Source organism: Dermacentor variabilis, chromosome 10, assembly GCF_050947875.1.
Source record: "Dermacentor variabilis isolate Ectoservices chromosome 10, ASM5094787v1, whole genome shotgun sequence".
In the NCBI taxonomy this organism is placed as follows: Eukaryota; Metazoa; Arthropoda; class Arachnida; order Ixodida; family Ixodidae; genus Dermacentor; species Dermacentor variabilis.
The window spans coordinates 15,316,943-15,338,366 of NC_134577.1; positions in this window are offsets into that span (position 1 = coordinate 15,316,943).

Consider the following 21,424-nt stretch of genomic DNA (forward strand, 5'->3'; position numbering starts at 1 on the left):
GCGTTGAGATACGAACAGGCTATAGCTTGATGTTATTTTTGCGCCATAACTAATATGTGCATGTTCGTTTATCAATCGTTTAGGTTAGTGTCAGCATATGTTCATTTCCACGGGGCGTAAAGATTGCGTAGAAATTTCGCTTTCCAGCAGGGAACAGGAGCGCGTCGAGGTTCTAATGGGTTATAGGCTGATGCCTTTAACCACAACTACTCATTTGGGCAAATTGGTTTTTCAGTCATGTAAGTTAGCTTTTCAGAGATATGAGTGAACAGCAGTGCGTGTAGATACGAACAGGCTATAGCTTGATGTTATTTTTGCGCCATAACTAATATGTGCATGTTCGTTTATCAATCGTTTAGGTTAGTTTCAGCATATGTTCATTTCCACGGGGCGTAAAGATTGCGTAGAAATTCAGCTTTCCAGCAGGGAACAGGAGCGCGTCGAGGTTCTAATGGGTTATAGGCTGATGCCTTTAACCACAACAACTCATTTGGGCAAATTGGTTATTCAGTCATGTAAGTTAGCATTTCAGAGATATGAGTGAACAGCAGTGCGTGTAGATACAAACAGGCTATAGCTTGATGTTATTTTTGCGCCATAACTAATATGTGCATGTTCGTTTATCAATCGTTTAGGTTAGTGTCAGCATATTTTCATTTCCACGGGGCGTAAAGATTGCGTAAAAATTCAGCTTTTCAGCAGGAAACAGGAGCGCGTCGAGGTTCCAATGGGATATAGGCTGATGCCTTTAACCACAACTAATTTGGGCAAATTGGTTTTTCAGTCATGTAAGTTAGCTTTTCAGAGATATGAGTGAACAGCAGTGCGTTGAGATACGAACAGGCTATAGCTTGATGTTATTTTTGCGCCATAACTAATATGTGCATGTTCGTTTATCAATCGTTTAGGTTAGTGTCAGCATATGTTCATTTCCACGGGGCGTAAAGATTGCGTAAAAATTCAGTTTTTCAGCAGGAAACAGGAGCGCGTCGAGGTTCCAATGGGATATAGGCTGATGCCTTTAACCCCAACTAATTTGGGCAAATTGGTTTTTCAGTCATGTAAGTTAGCTTTTCAGAGATATGAGTGAACAGCAGTGCGTGTAGATACGAACAGGCTATAGCTTGATGTTATTTTTGCGCCATAACTAATATTTGCATGTTCGTTTGTCAATCGTTTAGGTTAGTGTCAGCATATGTTCATTTCCACGAGGCGTAAAGATTGCGTAGAAATTCAGCTTTCCAGCAGGGAACAGGAGCGCGTCGAGGTTCTAATGGGTTATAGGCTGATGCCTTTAACCACAACAACTCATTTGGGCAAATTGTTTTTTCAGTCATGTAAGTTAGCTTTTCAGATATATGAGTGAACAGCAATGCGTTGAGATACGAAAAGGCTATAGCTTGATGTTATTTTTGCGCCATAACAAATATGTGCATGTTCGTTTATCAATCGTTTAGGTTAGTGTCAGCATATGTTCATGTCCACGGTGCGTAAAGATTGCGTAGAAATTCAGCTTTTCAGCAGGGAACAGGACCGCGTCGAGGTTCTAGTGGGTTATAGGCTGATGCTTTTAACCACAACAACTCATTTGGGCAAATTGGTTTTTCAGTCATGTAAGCTTTTCAGAGATATGAGTGAACAGCAGTGCGTGTAGATACGAACAGGCTATAGCTTGATGGTACTTTTGCGCCATAACTAATATGTGCATGTTCGTGTATCAATCGTTTAGGTTAGTGTCAGCATATGTTCATTTCCACAGGGCGTAAAGATTGCGTAGAAATTCAGCTTTCCAGCAGGGAACAGGAGCGCATCGAGGTTCTAATGGGTTAAAGGCTGATGCCTTTAACCACAACTACTCATTTGGGCAAATTGGTTTTTCAGTCATGTAAGTTAGCTTTTCAGAGATATGAGTGAACAGCCGTGTGTGTAGATACGAACAGGCTATAGCTTGAAGTTATTTTTGCGCCATAACTAATATGTGCATGTTCGTTTATCAATCGTTTAGGTTAGTGTCAGCATATGTTCATTTCCACGGGGCGTAAAGATTGCGTAGAAATTCAGCTTTTCAGCAGGGAACAGGAGCGCGTCGAGGTTCTAATGGGTTATAGGCTGATGCTTTTATCACAACAACTCATTTGGGCAAATTGGTTTTTCAGTCATGTAAGTTAGCTTTTCAGAGATATGAGTGAACAGCAGTGCGTTGAGATACGAACAGGTTATAGCTTGATGTTATTTTTGCGCCATAATTAATATGTGCATGTTCGTTTATCAATCGTTTAGGTTAGTGTCAGCATATGTTCATTTCCACGGGGCGTAAAGATTACGTACAAATTCAGGTTTCCAGCAGGGAACAGGAGCGCGTCGAGGTTCTAATGGGTTATAGGCTGATGCCTTTAACCACAACTCATTTGGGCAAATTGGTTATTCAGTCATGTAAGTTAGCATTTCAGAGATATGAGTGAACAGCAGTGCGTGTAGATACGAACAGGCTATAGCTTGATGTTATTTTTGCGCCATAACTAATATGTGCATGTTCGTTTATCAATCGTTTAGGTTAGTTTCAGCATATGTTCATTTCCACGGGGCGTAAAGATTGCGTAGAAATTCAGCTTTCCAGCAGGGAACAGGAGCGCGTCGAGGTTCTAATGGCTTATAGGCTGATGCTTTTAACCACAACAACTCATTTGGGCAAATTGGTTTTTCAGTCATGTAAGTTAGCTTTTCAGAGATATGAGTGAACAGCAGTGCGTTGAAATACGAGCAGGCTATAGCTTGATGTTATTTTTGCGCCATAACTAATTTGTGCATGTTCGTTTATCAATCGTTTAGGTAAGTGTCAGCATATGTTCATTTCCACGGGGCGTAAAGATTGCGTAGAAATACAGCTTTTCAGCAGGGAACAGGAGCGCGTCGAGGTTCTAATGGGTTATAGGCTGATGCCTTTAACCACAACAACTCATTTGGGCAAATTGGTTATTCAGTCATGTAAGTTAGCATTTCTGAGATATGAGTGAACAGCAGTGCGTGTAGATACGAACAGGCTATAGCTTGATGTTATTTTTGCGCCATAACTAATATGTGCATGTTCGTTTATCAATCGTTTAGGTTAGTGTCAGCATATGTTCATTTCCACGGGACGTAAAGATTGCGTAGAAATTCAGCTTTTCAGCAGGGAACAGGAGCGCGTCGAGGTTCTAATGGGTTATAGGCTGATGCTTTTAACCACAACAACTCATTTGGGCAAATTGGTTTTTCAGTCATGTAAGTTAGCTTTTCAGAGATATGAGTGAACAGCAGTGCGTGTAGATACGAACAGGCTATAGCTTGATGTTATTTTTGCGCCATAACTAATATGTGCATGTTCATTTATCAATCGTTTAGGTTAGTGTCAGAATATGTTCATTTCCACGGGGCGTAAAGATTGCGTAGAAATTCAGCTTTCCAGCAGGCAACAGGAGCGCGTCGAGGTTCTAATGGGTTATAGGCTGATGCCTTTAACCACAACAACTCATTTGGGCAAATTGGTTTTTCAGTTATGTGAGTTAGCTTTTCAGAGATATGAGTGAACAGCAGTGCGTTGAGATACGAGCAGGCTATAGCTTGATGTTATTTTTGCGCCATAACTAATATGTGCATGTTCGTTTATCAATCGTTTAGGTTAGTGTCAACATATGTTCATTTCCACGGGACGTAAAGATTGCGTAGAAATTCAGCTTTTCAGCAGGAAACAGGAGCGCGTCGAGGTTCCAATGGGTTATAGGCTGATGCCTTTAACCACAACAACTCATTTGGGCAAATTGGTTTTTCAGTCATGTAAGTTAGCTTTTCAGAGATATGAGTGAACAGCAGTGCGTGTAGATACGAACAGGCTATAGCTTGATGTTATTTTTGCGCCATAACTAATATGTGCATGTTCGTTTATCAATCGTTTAGGTTAGTGTCAGCATATGTTCATTTCCACGGGGCGTAAAGATTGCGTAGAAATTCAGCTTTCCAGCAGGGAACAGGAGCGCCTCGAGGTTCTAATGGGTTATAGGCTGATGCCTTTAACCACAACAACTCATTTGGGCAAATTGGTTATTCAGTCATGTAAGTTAGCATTTCAGAGATATGAGTGAACAGCAGTGCGTGTAGATACAAACAGGCTATAGCTTGATGTTATTTTTGCGCCATAACTAATATGTGCATGTTCGTTTATCAATCGTTTAGGTTAGTGTCAACATATGTTCATTTCCACGGGGCGTAAAGATTGCGTAGAAATTCAGCTTTTCAGCAGGAAACAGGAGCGCGTCGAGGTTCCAATGGGTTATAGGCTGATGCCTTTAACCACAACAACTCATTTGGGCAAATTGGTTTTTCAGTCATGTAAGTTAGCTTTTCAGAGATATGAGTGAACAGCAGTGCGTGTAGATACGAACAGGCTATAGCTTGATGTTATTTTTGCGCCATAACTAATATGTGCATGTTCATTTATCAATCGTTTAGGTTAGTGTCAGAATATGTTCATTTCCACGGGGCGTAAAGATTGCGTAGAAATTCAGCTTTTCAGCAGGGAACAGGAGCGCATCGAGGTTCTAATGGCTTATAGGCTGATGCTTTTAACCACAACAACTCATTTGGGCAAATTCGTTTTTCAGTCATGTAAGTTAGCTTTTCAGAGATATGAGTGAACAGCAGTGCGTGTAGATACGAACAGGCTATAGCTTGATGTTATTTTTGCGCCATAACTAATATTTGCATGTTCGTTTGTCAATCGTTTAGGTTAGTGTCAGCATGTGTTCATTTCCACGGGGCATAAAGATTGCGTAGAAATTTAGCTTTCCAGCAGGGAACAGGAGCGCATCGAGGTTCTAATGGGTTATAGGCTGATGCCTTTAACCACAACAACTCATTTGGGCAAATTGGTTTTTCAGTCATGTAAGTTAGCTTTTCAGAGATATGAGTGAACAGCAGTGCGTTGAGATACGAACAGGCTATAGCTTGATGTTATTTTTGCGCCATAACTAATATGTGCATGTTCGTTTATCAATAGTTTAGGTTAGTGTCAGCATATGTTCATTTCCACGGGGCGTAAAGATTGCGTAGAAATTCAGCTTTTCAGCAGGGAACAGTAGCGCGTCGAGGTTCTAATGGGTTATAGGCTGATGCCTTTAACCACAACAACTCATTTGGGCAAATTGGTTTTTCAGTCATGTAAGTTAGCTTATCAGAGATATGAGTGAACAGCAGTGCGTGTAGATACGAACAGGCTATAGCTTGATGTTATTTTTGCGCCATAACTAATATTTGCATGTTCGTTTGTCAATCGTTTAGGTTAGTGTCAGCATGTGCTCATTTCCACGGGGCGTAAAGATTGCGTAGAAATTCAGCTTTCCAGCAGGGAACAGGAGCGCGTCGAGGTTCTAATGGGTTATAGGCTGATGCCTTTAACCACAACAACTCATTTGGGCAAATTGGTTTTTCAGTCATGTAAGTTAGCTTTTCAGAGATATGAGTGAACAGCAGTGCGTGTAGATACGAACAGGCTATAGCTTGATGTTATTTTTGCGCCATAACTAATATGTGCATGTTCGTTTATCAATCGTTTAGGTTAGTGTCAGCATATGTTCATTTCCACGGGGCGTAAAGATTGCGTAGAAATTCAGCTTTCCAGCAGGGAACAGGAGCGCGTCGAGGTTCTAATGGGTTATAGGCTGATGCCTTTAACCACAACAACTCATTTGGGCAAAATGCTTTTTTCAGTCATGTAAGTTAGCTTTTAAGATATATGAGTGAACAGCAGTGCGTTGAGATACGAACAGCCTATAGCTTGATGTTATTTTTGCGCCATAACTAATATGTGCATGTTCGTTTATCAATCGTTTAGGTTAGTGTCAGCATATGTTCATTTCCACGGGGCGTAAAGGTTGCGCAGAAATTCAGCTTTTCAGCAGGGAACAGGAGCGCGTCGAGGTTCTAATGGGTTATAGGCTGATGCTTTTAACCACAACAACTCATTTGGGCAAATTGGTTTTTCAGTCATGTAAGTTAGCTTTTCAGATATATGAGTGAACAGCAGTGCGTTGAGATACGAACAGGCTATTGCTTGATGTTATTTTTGCGCCATAACAAATATGTGCATGTTCGTTTATCAATCGTTGAGGTTACTGTCAGCATATGTTCATTTCCACGGCGCGTAAAGGTTGCGTAGAAATTCAGCTTTCCAGCAGGGAACAGGAGCGCGTCGAGGTTCTAATGGGTTATAGGCTGATGCCTTTAACCGCAACTACTCAGTTGGGCAAATTGGTTTTTCAGTCATGTAAGTTAGCTTTTCAGAGATATGAGTGAACAGCAGTGCGTGTAGATACGAACAGGCTATAGCTTGATGTTATTTTTGCGCCATAACTAATATGTGCATGTTCGTTTATCAATCGTTTAGGTTAGTGTCAGCATATGTTCATTTCCACGGGGCGTAAAGATTGCGTAGAAATTCAGCTTTCCAGCAGGGAACAGGAGCGCGTCGAGGTTCTAATGGGTTATAGGCTGATGCCTTTAACCACAACAACTCATTTGGGCAAAATGGTTTTTCAGTCATGTAAGTTAGCTTTTAAGATATATGAGTGAACAGCAGTGCGTTGAGATACGAACAGGCTATAGCTTGATGTTATTTTTGCGCCATAACTAATATTTGCATGTTCGTTTGTCAATCGTTTAGGTTAGTGTCAGCATATGTTCATTTCCACGGGGCGTAAAGATTGCGTAGAAATTCAGCTTTCCAGCAGGGAACAGGAGCGCGTCGAGGTTCTAATGGGTTATAGGCTGATGCCTTTAACCACAACAACTCATTTGGGCAAATTGGTTTTTCAGTCATGTAAGTTAGCTTTTCAGATATATGAGCGAACAGCAGTGCGGTTGAGATACGAACAGTCTATAGCTTGATGTTATTTTTGCGCCATAACTAATATGTGCATGTTCGTTTATCAATCGTTGAGGTTACTGTCAGCATATGTTCATTTCCACGGCGCGTAAAGGTTGCGTAGAAATTCAGCTTTCCAGCAGGGAACAGGAGCGCGTCGAGGTTATAATGGGTTATAGGCTGATGCTTTTAACCACAACAACTTATTTGGGCAAATTGGTTTTTCAGTCATGTAAGTTAGCTTTTCGGAGATATGAGTGAACAGCGGTGCGTTGAGATACGAACAGGCTATAGCTTGATGTCATTTTTGCGCCATAACTAATATGTGCATGTTCGTTTATCAATCGTTTAGGTTAGTGTCAGCATATGTTCATTTTCACGGGGCGTAAAGATTCCGTAGAAATTCAGCTTTCCAGCAGGGAACAGGAGCGCGTCGAGGTTCTAATGGGTTATAGGCTGATGCCTTTAACCACAACAACTCATTTGGGCAAATTGGTTTTTCAGTCATGTAAGTTAGCTTTTCAGAGATATGAGTGAACAGCAGTGCGATGAGATACGAACAGGCTATAGCTTGATATTATTTTTGCGCCATAACTATTATGTGCATGTTCGTTTATCAATCGTTTAGGTTAGTGTCAGCATATGTTCATTTCCACGGGGCGTAAAGATTGCGTAGAAATACAGCTTTTCAGCAGGGAACAGGAGCGCGTCGAGGTTCTAATGGGTTATAGGCTGATGCTTTTAACCACAACAACTCATTTGGGAAAATTGGTTTTTCAGTCATGTAAGTTAGCTTTTCAGAGATATGAGTGAACAGCAGTGCGTTGAGATACGAACAGGCTATAGCTTGATGTTATTTTTGCGCCATAACTAATGTGTGCATGTTCGTTTATCAATCGTTTAGGTTAGTGTCAGAATATGTTCATTTCCACGGGGCGTAAAGATTGCGTAGAAATTCAGCTTTCCAGCAGGGAACAGGAGCGCGTCGAGGTTCTAATGGGTTATAGGCTGATGCCTTTAACCACAACTACTCATTTGGGTAAATTGGTTTTTCAGTCATGTAAGTTAGCTTTTCAGAGATATGAGTGAGCAGCAGTGCGTTGAGATACGAACAGGCTATAGCTTGATGGTATTTTTGCGCCATAACTAATATGTGCATGTTCGTTTATCGATCGTTTAGGTTAGTGTCAGCATATGTTCATTTCCACGGGGCGTAAAGATTGCGTAGAAATTCAGCTTTTCAGCGGGGAACAGGTGCGCGTCGAGGTTCTAATGGGTTATAGGCTGATGCTTTTAACCACAACTCATTTGGGCAAATTGGTTTTTAAGTCATGTAAGTTAGCTTTTCAGAGATATGAGTGAACAACAGTGCGTTGAGATACGAACAGGCTATAGCTTGATGTTATTTTTGCGCCATAACTAATATGTGCATGTTCGTTTATCAATCGTTTAGGTTAGTGTGTGCATATGTTCATTTCCACGGGGCGTAAAGATTGCGTAGAAATTCAGCTTTTCAGCAGCGAACAGGAGCGCGTCGAGGTTCCAATGGGTTATAGGCTGATGCCTTTAACCACAACAACTCATTTGGGCAAATTGGTTTTTCAGCCATGTAAGTTACCTTTTCGGATATATGAGTGAACAGCGGTGCGTTGAGATACGAACAGGCTATAGCTTGATGTTATTTTTGCACCATAACAAATATGTGCATGTTCGTTTATCAATCGTTTAGGTTAGTGTCAGCATATGTTCATTTCCACGGGGCGTAAAGATTGCGTAGAAATTCAGCTTTTCAGCAGCGAACAGGAGCGCGTCGAGGTTCCAATGGGTTATAGGCTGATGCCTTTAACCACAACAACTCATTTGGGCAAATTGGTTTTTCAGTCATGTAAGTTACCTTTTCGGATATATGAGTGAACAGCGGTGCGTTGAGATACGAACAGGCTATAGCTTGATGTTATTTTTGCACCATAACAAATATGTGCATGTTCGTTTATCAATCGTTGAGGTTACTGTCAGCATATGTTCATTTCCACGGGGCGTAAAGGTTGCGTAGAAATTCAGCTTTTCAGCAGGGAACAGGAGCGCGTCGAGGTTCTAATGGGTTATAGGCTGATGCTTTTAACCACAACAACTCATTTGGGCAAATTGGTTTTTCAGTCATGTAAGTTAGCTTTTCAGAGATATGAGTGAACAGCAGTGCGTTGAGATACGAACAGGCTATAGCTTGATGTCATTTTTGCGCCATAACTAGTATGTGCATGTTCGTTTATCAATCGTTTAGGTTAGTGTCAGCATATGTTCATTTCCACGGGTCGTAAAGATTGCGTAGAAATTTCGCTTTCCAGCAGGGAACAGGAGCGCGTCGAGGTTCTAATGGGTTATAGGCTGATGCCTTTAACCACAACTACTCATTTGGGCAAATTGGTTTTTCAGTCATGTAAGTTAGCTTTTCAGAGATATGAGTGAACAGCAGTGCGTGTAGATACGAACAGGCTATAGCTTGATGTTATTTTTGCGCCATAACTAATATTTGCATGTTCGTTTATCAATCGTTTAGGTTAGTGTCAGCATATGTTCATTTCCACGGGGCGTAAAGATTGCGTAGAAATTCAGCTTTTCAGCAGGGAACAGGAGCGCGTCGAGGTTCTAATGGGTTATAGGCTGATGCTTTTATCACAACAACTCATTTGGGCAAATTGGTTTTTCAGTCATGTAAGTTAGCTTTTCAGAGATATGAGTGAACAGCAGTGCGTTGAGATACGAACAGGCTATAGCTTGATGTTATTTTTGCGCCATAACTAATATGTGCATGTTCGTTTATCAATCGTTTAGGTTAGTGTCAGCATATGTTCAGTTCCACGGGGCGTAAAGATTGCGTAGAAATTCAGCTTTCCAGCAGGGAACAGGAGCGCGTCGAGGTTCTAATGGGTTATAGGCTGATGCCTTTAACCACAACAACTCATTTGGGCAAATTGGTTTTTCAGTCATGTAAGTTAGCTTTTCAGATATATGAGTGAACAGCAGTGCGTTGAGATACGAACAGCCTATAGCTTGATGTTATTTTTGCGCCATAACTAATATGTGCATGTTCGTTTATCAATCGTTAAGGTTAGTGTCAGCATATGTTGATTTCCACGGGGCGTAGAGGTTGCGTAGAAATTCAGCTTTTCAGCAGGGAACAGGAGCGCGTCGAGGTTCTAATGCGTTATAGGCTGATGCCTTTAACCACAACAACTCATTTGGGCAAATTGGTTATTCAGTCATGTAAGTTAGCATTTCAGAGATATGAGTGAACAGCAGTGCGTGTAGATACGAACAGGCTATAGCTTGATGTTATTTTTGCGCCATAACTAATATGTGCATGTTCGTTTATCAATCGTTTAGGTTAATGTCAGCATATGTTCATTTCCACGGGGCGTAAAGATTGCGTAGAAATTCAGCTTTTCAGCAGGAAACAGGAGCGTGTCGAGGTTCCAATGGGTTATAGGCTGATGCCTTTAACCACAACAACTAATTTGGGCAAATTGGTTTTTCAGTCATTTAAGTTAGCTTTTCAGAGATATGAGTGAACAGCAGTGCGTCGAAATACGAGCAGGCTATAGCTTGCTGTTATTTTTGCGCCATAACCAATATGTGCATGTTCGTTTATCAATCGTTTAGGTTAGTGTCAGCATATGTTCATTTCCACGGGGCGTAAAGATTGCATAGAAATTCAGCTTTTCAGCAGGGAACATTAGCGCGTCGAGGTTCTAATGGGTTATAGGCTGATGCTTTTACCACAACAACTCATTTGGGCAAATTGGTTTTCAGTCATGTAAGTTAGCTTTTCAGAGATATGAGTGAACAGCAGTGCGTTGAGATACGAACAGGCTATAGCTTGATGTTATTTTTGCGCCATAACTAATATGTGCATGTTCGTTTATCAATCGTTTAGGTTAGTGTCAGCATATGTTCATTTCCACGGGGCGTAAAGATTGCGTAGAAATTCAGCTTTCCAGCAGGGAACAGGAGCGCGTCGAGGTTCTAATGGGTTATAGGCTGATGCCTTTAACCACAACAACTCATTTGGGCAAATTGGTTATTCAGTCATGTAAGTTAGCATTTCAGAGATATGAGTGAACACCAGTGCGTGTAGATACGAACAGGCTATAGCTTGATGTTATTTTTGCGCCATAACTAATATGTGCATGTTCGTTTATCAATCGTTTAGGTTAGTGTCAGCATATGTTCATTTCCACGGGGCGTAAAGGTTGCGTAGAAATTCAGCTTTTCAGCAGGAAACAGGAACGCGTCGAGGTTCCAATGGGTTATAGGCTGGTGCCTTTAACCACAACAACTAATTTGGGCAAATTGGTTTTTCAGTCATGTAAGTTAGCTTTTCAGAGATATGAGTGAACAGCAGTGCGTGTAGATACGAACAGGCTATAGCTTGATGTTATTTTAGCGCCATAACTAATATGTGCATGTTCGTTTATCAATCGTTTAGGTTAGTGTCAGCATATGTTCATTTCCACGGGGCGTAAAGATTGCGTAGAAATTCAGCTTTTCAGCAGGAAACAGGAGCGCGTCGAGGTTCCGATGGGTTATAGGCTGATGCCTTTAACCACAACACCTAATTTGGGCAAATTGGTTTTTCAGTCATGTAAGTTAGCTTTTCAGAGATATGAGTGAACAGCAGTGCGTTGAGATACGAACAGGCTATAGCTTGATGTTATTTTTGCGCCATAACTAATATGTGCATGTTCGTTTATCAATCGTTTAGGTTAGTGTCAGCATATGTTCATTTCGACGGGGCGTAAAGGTTGCGTAGAAATTCAGCTTTTCAGCAGGGAACAGGAGCGCGTCGAGGTTCTAATGGGTTATAGGCTGATGCTTTTAACCACAACAACTCATTTGGGCAAATTGGTTTTTCAGTCATGTAAGTTAGCTTTTCAGAGATATGAGTGAACAGCAGTGCGTTGAGATACGAACAGGCTATAGCATGATGTTATTTTTGCGCCATAACTAATATGTGCATGTTCTTTTATCAATCGTATTGGTTAGTGTCGGGATATGTTCATTTCCACGGGGCGTAAAGATTGCGTAGAAATTCAGTTTTCCAGCAGGGAACAGGAGCGCGTCGAGGTTCTAATGGGTTATAGGCTGATACCTTTAACCACAACTACTCATTTGGGCAAATTGGTTTTTCAGTCATGTAAGTTAGCTTTTCAGAGATATGAGTGAACAGCAGTGCGTTGATATACGAGCAGGCTATAGCTTGATGTTATTTTTGCGCCATAACTAATATGTGCATGTTCGTTTATCAATCGTTTAGGTTAGTGTCAGCATATGTTCATTTCCACGGGGCGTAAAGATTGCGTAGAAATTCAGCTCTTCAGCAGGGAACAGGAGCGCGTCGAGGTTCTAATGGGTTATAGGCTGATGCTTTTAACCACAACAACTCATTTGGGCAAATTCGTTTTTCAGTCATGTAAGTTAGCTTTTCAGAGATATGAGTGAACAGCAGTGCGTGTAGATACGAACAGGCTATAGCTTGATGTTATTTTTGCGCCATAACTAATATGTGCATGTTCGTTTATCAATCGTTTAGGTTAGTATCAGCATATGTTCATTTCCACGGGACGTAAAGGTTACGTAGAAATTCAGCTTTTCACATAATTGAGGGAACAGGAGCGCGTCGATGTTCTAATGGGCTATAGGCTGATGCTTTTAACCACAACTCATTTGGTCAAATTGGTTTTTCAGCTATGTTAGTTAGCGTGAGTGTTATCGCGTTTGCTGAGGCAGTGTTTTATGCGTCCAATTTGAGCTTTTCAGAGCTATGAGTAAACATCAATGCGTTGAGATACGCATTGATGTTTTTTTCACGCGATAACTAATATGTGCATGTTTCGTTATCGGTCGTTTAATTTAGTGTCAGCATTTGTTCATTAAAACGGGGCGTAAAGATTGCGTAGAAATTCAGCTTTTCAGAGAAGTGAGGGAACAGGACAGCGTCAAGTTTCTAATGGGCTGTAGGCTGATGCTTTTAACCAGAACAACCCATTTGGGCAAATTGGTTTTTCAGTGATGTCAGTTAGCGGGAGTGTTCTTGTGTTTGCCGAGGCAGTGTTTTATGCGTCCAATTTGAGCGTTTCAGGGCTATGAGTGAACATCAATGCGTTAAGATACGCATTGATGTATATTTTTACGTGATAAGTAATATGTGCGTTTTCGTTTACCAGTCTTTTAATTTAGTGTCAGCATATGTTCATTTCCACGGGGCGTAAAGAATGCGTAGAAATTCAGCTTTTCAGAGAAATGAGGGAACAGGACCGCGTCGACGTTCTAATGGGCTATAGGCTGATGCTTTAAACCACAATAACTCATTTGGGAAAATTGGTTTTTCAGTGAGGTCAGTTAGCGTGAGTGTTATTGCGTTTGCTGAGGCAGTGTTTTATGAGACCAATTTGAGCTTTTCTGTGATATGACTGAACATCAATTCGTTGAGATACGAACAGGCTACAGCTTAATGTGTTTTTTACGCGATAACTAATATGTGCATGTTCGTTGATCGGTCGTTTAGGTTAGTGTCAGTATATGTTCATATCCACGGGGCGTAAAGATTGCGTAGAAATTCAGCTTTTCAGAGAAGTGAGGGAATAGGACCGCGTCGAGGTTCTAATGGGCTATAGGCTGATGCTTTAAACCACAATAACTCACTTGGGCAAATTGGTTTTTCAGTGATGTCAGTTAGCGTGAGTGTTATTGCGTTTGTTGAGGCAGTGTTTTATGAGACCAATTTGAGCTTTTCAGTGATATCAGTGAACATCAATTCGTTGAGATAAGAACAGGCTACAGCCTAATGTGTTTTTACGCGATAACTAATATGTGCATGTTCGTTGATCGGTCGTTTAGGTTAGTGTCAGTATATGTTCATTTCCACGGGGCGTAAAGATTGCGTAGAAATTCAGCTTTTCAGAGAAGTGAGGTAACAGGACCGCGTCGAGGTTCTAAAGGGCTATAGGCTGTTGCTTTTAACCACAACAACTCATTTGGGCAAATTGGTTTTTCAGTGATGTCAGTCAGCGTGAGTGTAATTCCGTCTGCTGAGGCAGTGTTTTATGAGACCAATTTGAGCGTTTCAGAGCTATGAGTGAACATCAATGCGTTGAGGTACGAACAGGCTATAGCTTGATGTTTTTTTACGCGAGAACTAATATGTGCATGTTCGTTGATCGGTCGTTTAGGTTAGTGTCAGTATATGTTCATTTCCACGGGGCGTGAAGTTTGCGTAGAAATTCAGCTTTTCAGAGAAGTGAGGGAACAGGACCGCGTCGAGGTTCTAATGGGCTATAGGCTTATGCTTTAAACCACAATAACTCATTTGGGAAAATTGGTTTTTCAGTGATGTCAGTTAGCGTGAGTGTTATTGCGTTTGCTGAGGCAATGTTTTATGAGACCAATTTGAGCTTTTCAGTTATATGAGTGAACATCAATTCGTTGAGATACGAACAGGCTACAGCTTAATGTGTTTTTACGCGATAACTAATATGTGCATGTTCGTTTATCGATCGTTTAGGTTAGTGTCAGCATATGTTCATTTCCACGGGGCGTAAAGATTGCGTAGAAATTCAGCTTTTCAGCAGGGAACAGGAGCGCGTCGAGGTTCTAATGGGTTATAGGCTGATGCTTTTAACCACAACAACTCATTTGGGCAAATTGGTTTTTCAGTCATGTAAGTTAGCTTTTCAGAGATATGAGTGAACAACAGTGCGTTCAGATACGAACAGGCTATAGCTTGATGTTATTTTTGCGCCATAACTAATATGTGCATGTTCGATTATCAATCGTTTAGGTTAGTGTCAGCATATGTTCATTTCCACGGGGCGTAAAGATTGCGTAGAAATTCAGCTTTTCAGCAGCGAACAGGAGCGCGTCGATGTTCCAATGGGTTATAGGCTGATGCCTTTAACCACAACAACTAATTTGGGCAAATTGGTTTTTCAGTCATGTGGCGCTAATATTCTAAAAAGCTAATACGTTCTGCTCCTAACGGGGAAACTTTTTTGCGCAAATTCGTTTTTCCTTCGCTTAAATAATTGCTTGAAAAAGGGACCTTAGGGTAGGAATGATCTATGCGTTGATTCGGCGCTGTTAGGAAAAGTGATAGAGGTCGCATTAATATTCTATAGGGCTAGAGGCTTCTCCTTTTTACGTGGCAAATTATTTTTCGAAATTCGTTTGTTAGTCGACTAAATATTTGTCTCAGAAAGTGACTTTCAGGTGGGATTGATCTATGCGTTAAATCAGAGCTGTTAGGAAAAGCGATAGAACACATTGGCGCTGATATTCTAAAGGGCTAATGCGTTCTGCTCCTAGCGGGGAAACTAATTTGCGCAAATTCGTTTTTTCATCGCTTAAATAATTGTTTGAAAAAGTGACCTGAGGGTAGGAATGATCTATGCGTTGATTCGGCGCTGTTAGGAAAAGTGATAGAGGTCGCGTTAATATTCTATAGGGCTAGAGGCTTCTCCTTTTGACGTGGTAACTTATTTTTGGAAATTCGTTTTTAGTCGAGTAAATAGTTGTCTCAGAAAGTGACTTTCAGGTGGGATTGATCTATGCGTTGAACCAGAGCTGTTAGGAAAAGCGATAGAACACATTGGCGCTAATATTCTAAAGAGCTAATGCGTTCTGCTCCTAACGGGGAAACTTTTTTGCGCAAATTCGTTTTTGCTTCGCTTAAATAATTGCTTGAAAAAGGGACCTTAGGGTAGGAATGATCTATGTGTTGATTCTGCGCTGTTAGGAAAAGTGATAGAGGTCGCGTTAATATTCTATAGGGCTAGAGGCTTCTCCTTTTTACGTGGCATATTATTTTTCGAAATTCGTTTGTTAGTCGAGTAAATATTTGTCTCAGAAAGTGACTTTCAGGTGGGATTGATCTATGCGTTAAATCAGAGCTGTTAGGAAAAGCCATAGAACACATTGGCGCTAATATTCTAAAGGGCTAATGCGTTCTGCTCCTAACGGGGAAACTAATTTGCGCAAATTCGTTTTTTCATCGCTTAAATAATTGCTTGAAAAAGGGACCTTAGGGTAAGAATGATCTATGCGTTGATTCGGCGCTGTTAAAAAAAGTGATAGAGGTCGAGTTAATATTCTATAGGGCTAGAGGCTTCTCCTTTTTACGTGGTATCTTATGTTTGGAAATTCGTTTTTAGTCGAGTAAATAGTTGTCTGAGAAAGTGACTTTCAGGTGGGATTGATCTATGCGTTGAATCAGAGCTGTTAGGAAAAGCGATAGAACACATTGGCGCTATTATTCTAAAGAGCTAATGCGTTCTGCACCTAACGGGGAAACTTTTTTGCGCAAATTCGTTTTTCCTTCGCCTAAATAATTGCTTGAAAAAGGGACCTTAGGGTAGGAATGATCTATGCGTTGATTCGGCGCTGTTAGGAAAAGTGATAGAGGTCGCGTTAATATTCTATAGGGCTAGAGGCTTCTCCTTTTTACGTGGTAACTTATTTTTGGAAATTCGTTTTTAGTCGAGTAAATAGTTGTCTGAGAAAGTGACTTTCAGGTGGGATTGATCTATGCGTTGAATCAGAGCTGTTAGGAAAAGCGATAGAACACATTGGCGCTAATATTCTAAAGAGCTAATGCGTTCTGCTCCTAACGGGGAAACGTTTTTGCGCAAATTCGTTTTTCCTTCGCTTAAATAATTGCTTGAAAAAGGGACCTTAGGGTAGGAATGATCTATGCGTTGATTCGGCGCTGTTAGGAAAAGTGATAGAGGTCGCGTTAATATTCTATAGGGCTAGAGGCTTCTCCTTTTTACGTGGTAACTTATTTTTGGAAATTCGTTTTTAGTCGAGTAAATAGTTGTCTCAGAAAGTGACTTTCAGGTGGGATTGATCTATGCGTTGAATCAGAGCTGTTAGGAAAAGCGATAGAACACATTGGCGCTAATATTCTAAAGAGCTAATGCGTTCTGCTCCTAACGGGGAAACTAATTTGCGCAAATTCGTTTTTTCATCGCTTAAATATTTGTTTGAAAAAGGGACCTGAGGGTAGGAATGATCTATGCGTTGATTCGGCGCTGTTAGGAAAAGTGATAGAGGTCGCGTTAATATTCTATAGGGCTAGAGGCTTCTCCTTTTTACGTGGCAAATTATTTTTCGAAATTCGTTTGTTAGTCGAGTAAATAGTTGTCTGAGAAAGTGACTTTCAGGTGGGATTGATCTATGCGTTGAATCAGAGCTGTTAGGAAAAGCGATAGAACACAGTGGCGCTAATATTCGAAAAGGCTAACGCGTTTTTCTTCTAACGGGGAAACTTTTTTGCGCAAATTCGTTTTTCCTTCGCCTAAATAATTGCTTGAAAAAGGGACCTTAGGGTAGGAATGATCTATGCGTTGATTCGGCGCTGTTAGGAAAAGTGATAGAGGTCGCGTTAATATTCTATAGGGCTAGAGGCTTCTCCTTTTTACGTGGTAACTTATTTTTGGAAATTCGTTTTTAGTCGAGTAAATAGTTGTCTCAGAAAGTGACTTTCAGGTGGGATTGATCTATGCGTTGAATCAGAGCTGTTAGGAAAAGCGATAGAACACATTGGCGCTAATATTCTAAAGAGCTAATGCGTTCTGCTCCTAACGGGGAAACTTTTTTGCGCAAATTCGTTTTTGCTTCGCTTAAATAATTGCTTGAAAAAGGGACCTTAGGGTAGGAATGATCTATGTGTTGATTCTGCGCTGTTAGGAAAAGTGATAGAGGTCACGTTAATATTCTATAGGGCTAGAGGCTTCTCCTTTTTACGTGGTAACTCTTTTTTGGAAATTCGTTTTTAGTCGAGTAAATAGTTGTCTCAGAAAGTGACTTTCAGGTGGGATTGATCTATGCGTTGAATCAGAGCTGTTAGGAAAAGCCATAGAACACATTGGCGCAAATATTCTAAAGGGCCAATGCGTTCTGCTCCTAACGGGGTAAATAATTTGCGGAAATTCGTTTTTTCATCGCTTAAATAATTGCTTGAAAAAGGGACCGTAGGGTAGGAATGATCTAAGCGTTGATTCGGCGCTGTTAGGAAAAGTGATAGAGGTCGAGTTAATATTCTATAGGGCTAGAGGCTTCTCCTTTTTACGTGGTAACTCTTTTTTGGAAATTCGTTTTAGTCGAGTAAATAGTTGTCTCAGAAAGTGACTTTCAGGTGGGATTGATCTATGCGTTGAATCAGAGCTGTTAGGAAAAGCGATAGAACACATTGGCGCTAATATTCTAAAGACCTAATGCGTTGTGCACCTAACGACGAAACTTTTTTGCGCAAATTCGTTTTTCCTTCGCCTAAATAATTGCTTGAAAAAGGGACCTTAGGGTAGGAATGATCTATGCGTTGATTCGGCGCTGTTAGGAAAAGTGATAGAGGTCGCGTTAATATTCTATAGGGCTAGAGGCTTCTCCTTTTTACGTGGTAACTTATTTTTGGAAATTCGTTTTTAGTCGAGTAAATAGTTGTCTGAGAAAGTGACTTTCAGGTGGGATTGATCTATGCGTTGAATCAGAGCTGTTAGGAAAAGCGATAGAACACATTGGCGCTAATATTCTAAAGAGCTAATGCGTTCTGCTCCTAACGGGGAAACTTTTTTGCGCAAATTCGTTTTTCCTTCGCTTAAATAATTGCTTGAAAAAGGGACCTTAGGGTAGGAATGATCTATGCGTTGATTCGGCGCTGTTAGGAAAAGTGATACAGGTCGCGTTAATATTCTATAGGGCTAGAGGCTTCTCCTTTTTACGTGGTAACTTATTTTTGGAAATTCGTTTTTAGTCGAGTAAATAGTTGTCTCAGAAAGTGACTTTCAGGTGGGATTGATCTATGCCTTGAATCAGAGCTGTTAGGAAAAGCGATAGAACACATTGGCGCTAATATTCTAAAGAGCTAATGCGTTCTGCTCCTAACCGGGAAACTAATTTGCGCAAATTCGTTTTTTCATCGCTTAAATATTTGTTTGAAAAAGGGACCTGAGGGTAGGAATGATCTATGCGTTGATTCGGCGCTGTTAGGAAAAGTGATACAGGTCGCGTTAATATTCTATAGGGCTAGAGGCTTCTCCTTTTTACGTGGTAACTTATTTTTGGAAATTCGTTTTTAGTCGAGTAAATAGTTGTCTCAGAAAGTGACTTTCAGGTGGGATTGATCTATGCGTTGAACCAGAGCTGTTAGGAAAAGCGATAGAACACATTGGCGCTAATATTCTAAAGGGCTAATGCGTTCTGCTCCTAACGGGGAAACTAATTTGCGCAAATTCGTTTTTTCATCGCTTAAATAATTGCTTGAAAAAGGGACCTTAGGGTAAGAATGATCTATGCGTTGATTCGGCGCTGTTAGGAAAAGTGATAGAGGTCGAGTTAATATTCTATAGGGCTAGAGGCTTCTCCTTTTTACGTGGTATCTTATGTTTGGAAATTCGTTTTTAGTCGAGTAAATAGTTGTCTGAGAAAGTGACTTTCAGGTGGGATTGATCTATGCGTTGAATCAGAGCTGTTAGGAAAAGCGATAGAACACATTGGCGCTAATATTCTAAAGAGCTAATGCGTTCTGCACCTAACGGGGAAACTTTTTTGCGCAAATTCGTTTTTCCTTCGCCTAAATAATTGCTTGAAAAAGGGACCTTAGGGTAGGAATGATCTATGCGTTGATTCGGCGCTGTTAGGAATAGTGATAGAGGTCGCGTTAATATTCTATAGGGCTAGAGGCTTCTCCTTTTTACGTGGTAACTTATTTTTGGAAATTCGTTTTTAGTCGAGTAAATAGTTGTCTGAGAAAGTGACTTTCAGGTGGGATTGATCTATGCGTTGAATCAGAGCTGTTAGGAAAAGCGATAGAACACATTGGCGCTAATATTCTAAAGAGCTAATGCGTTCTGCTCCTAACGGGGAAACGTTTTTGCGCAAATTCGTTTTTCCTTCGCTTAAATAATTGCTTGAAAAAGGGACCTTAGGGTAGGAATGATCTATGCGTTGATTCGGCGCTGTTAGGAAAAGTGATAGAGGTCGCGTTAATATTCTATAGGGCTAGAGGCTTCTCCTTTTTACGTGGTAACTTATTTTTGGAAATTCGTTTTTAGTCGAGTAAATAGTTGTCTCAGAAAGTGACTTTCAGGTGGGATTGATCTATGCGTTGAATCAGAGCTGTTAGGAAAAGCGATAGAACACATTGGCGCTAATATTCTAAAGAGCTAATGCGTTCTGCTCCTAACGGGGAAACTAATTTGCGCAAATTCGTTTTTTCATCGCTTAAATATTTGTTTGAAAAAGGGACCTGAGGGTAGGAATGATCTATGCGTTGATTCGGCGCTGTTAGGAAAAGTGATAGAGGTCGCGTTAATATTCTATAGGGCTAGAGGCTTCTCCTTTTTACGTGGCAAATTATTTTTCGAAATTCGTTTGTTAGTCGAGTAAATAGTTGTCTGAGAAAGTGACTTTCAGGTGGGATTGATCTATGCGTTGAATCAGAGCTGTTAGGAAAAGCGATAGAACACAGTGGCGCTAATATTCGAAAAGGCTAACGCGTTTTTCTTCTAACGGGGAAACTTTTTTGCGCAAATTCGTTTTTCCTTCGCCTAAATAATTGCTTGAAAAAGGGACCTTAGGGTAGGAATGATCTATGCGTTGATTCGGCGCTGTTAGGAAAAGTGATAGAGGTCGCGTTAATATTCTATAGGGCTAGAGGCTTCTCCTTTTTACGTGGTAACTTATTTTTGGAAATTCGTTTTTAGTCGAGTAAATAGTTGTCTCAGAAAGTGACTTTCAGGTGGGATTGATCTATGCGTTGAATCAGAGCTGTTAGGAAAAGCGATAGAACACATTGGCGCTAATATTCTAAAGACCTAATGCGTTGTGCACCTAACGACGAAACTTTTTTGCGCAAATTCGTTTTTCCTTCGCCTAAATAATTGCTTGAAAAAGGGACCTTAGGGTAGGAATGATCTATGCGTTGATTCGGCGCTGTTAGGAAAAGTGATACAGGTCGCGTTAATATTCTATAGGGCTAGAGGCTTCTCCTTTTTACGTGGTAACTTATTTTTGGAAATTCGTTTTTAGTCGAGTAAATAGTTGTCTCAGAAAGTGACTTTCAGGTGGGATTGATCTATGCCTTGAATCAGAGCTGTTAGGAAAAGCGATAGAACACATTGGCGCTAATATTCTAAAGAGCTAATGCGTTCTGCTCCTAACCGGGAAACTAATTTGCGCAAATTCGTTTTTTCATCGCTTAAATATTTGTTTGAAAAAGGGACCTGAGGGTAGGAATGATCTATGCGTTGATTCGGCGCTGTTAGGAAAAGTGATAGAGGTCGCGTTAATATTCTGTAGGGCTAGAGGCTTCTCCTTTTTACGTGGCAAATTATTTTTCGAAATTCGTTTGTTAGTCGAGTAAATAATTGTCTCAGAAAGTGACTTTCAGATGGGAATGATCTATGCGTTGAATCTGAGCTAGTAGGAAAAGCGATAGAACACAGTGGCGCTAATATTCGAAAGGGCTAACGCGTT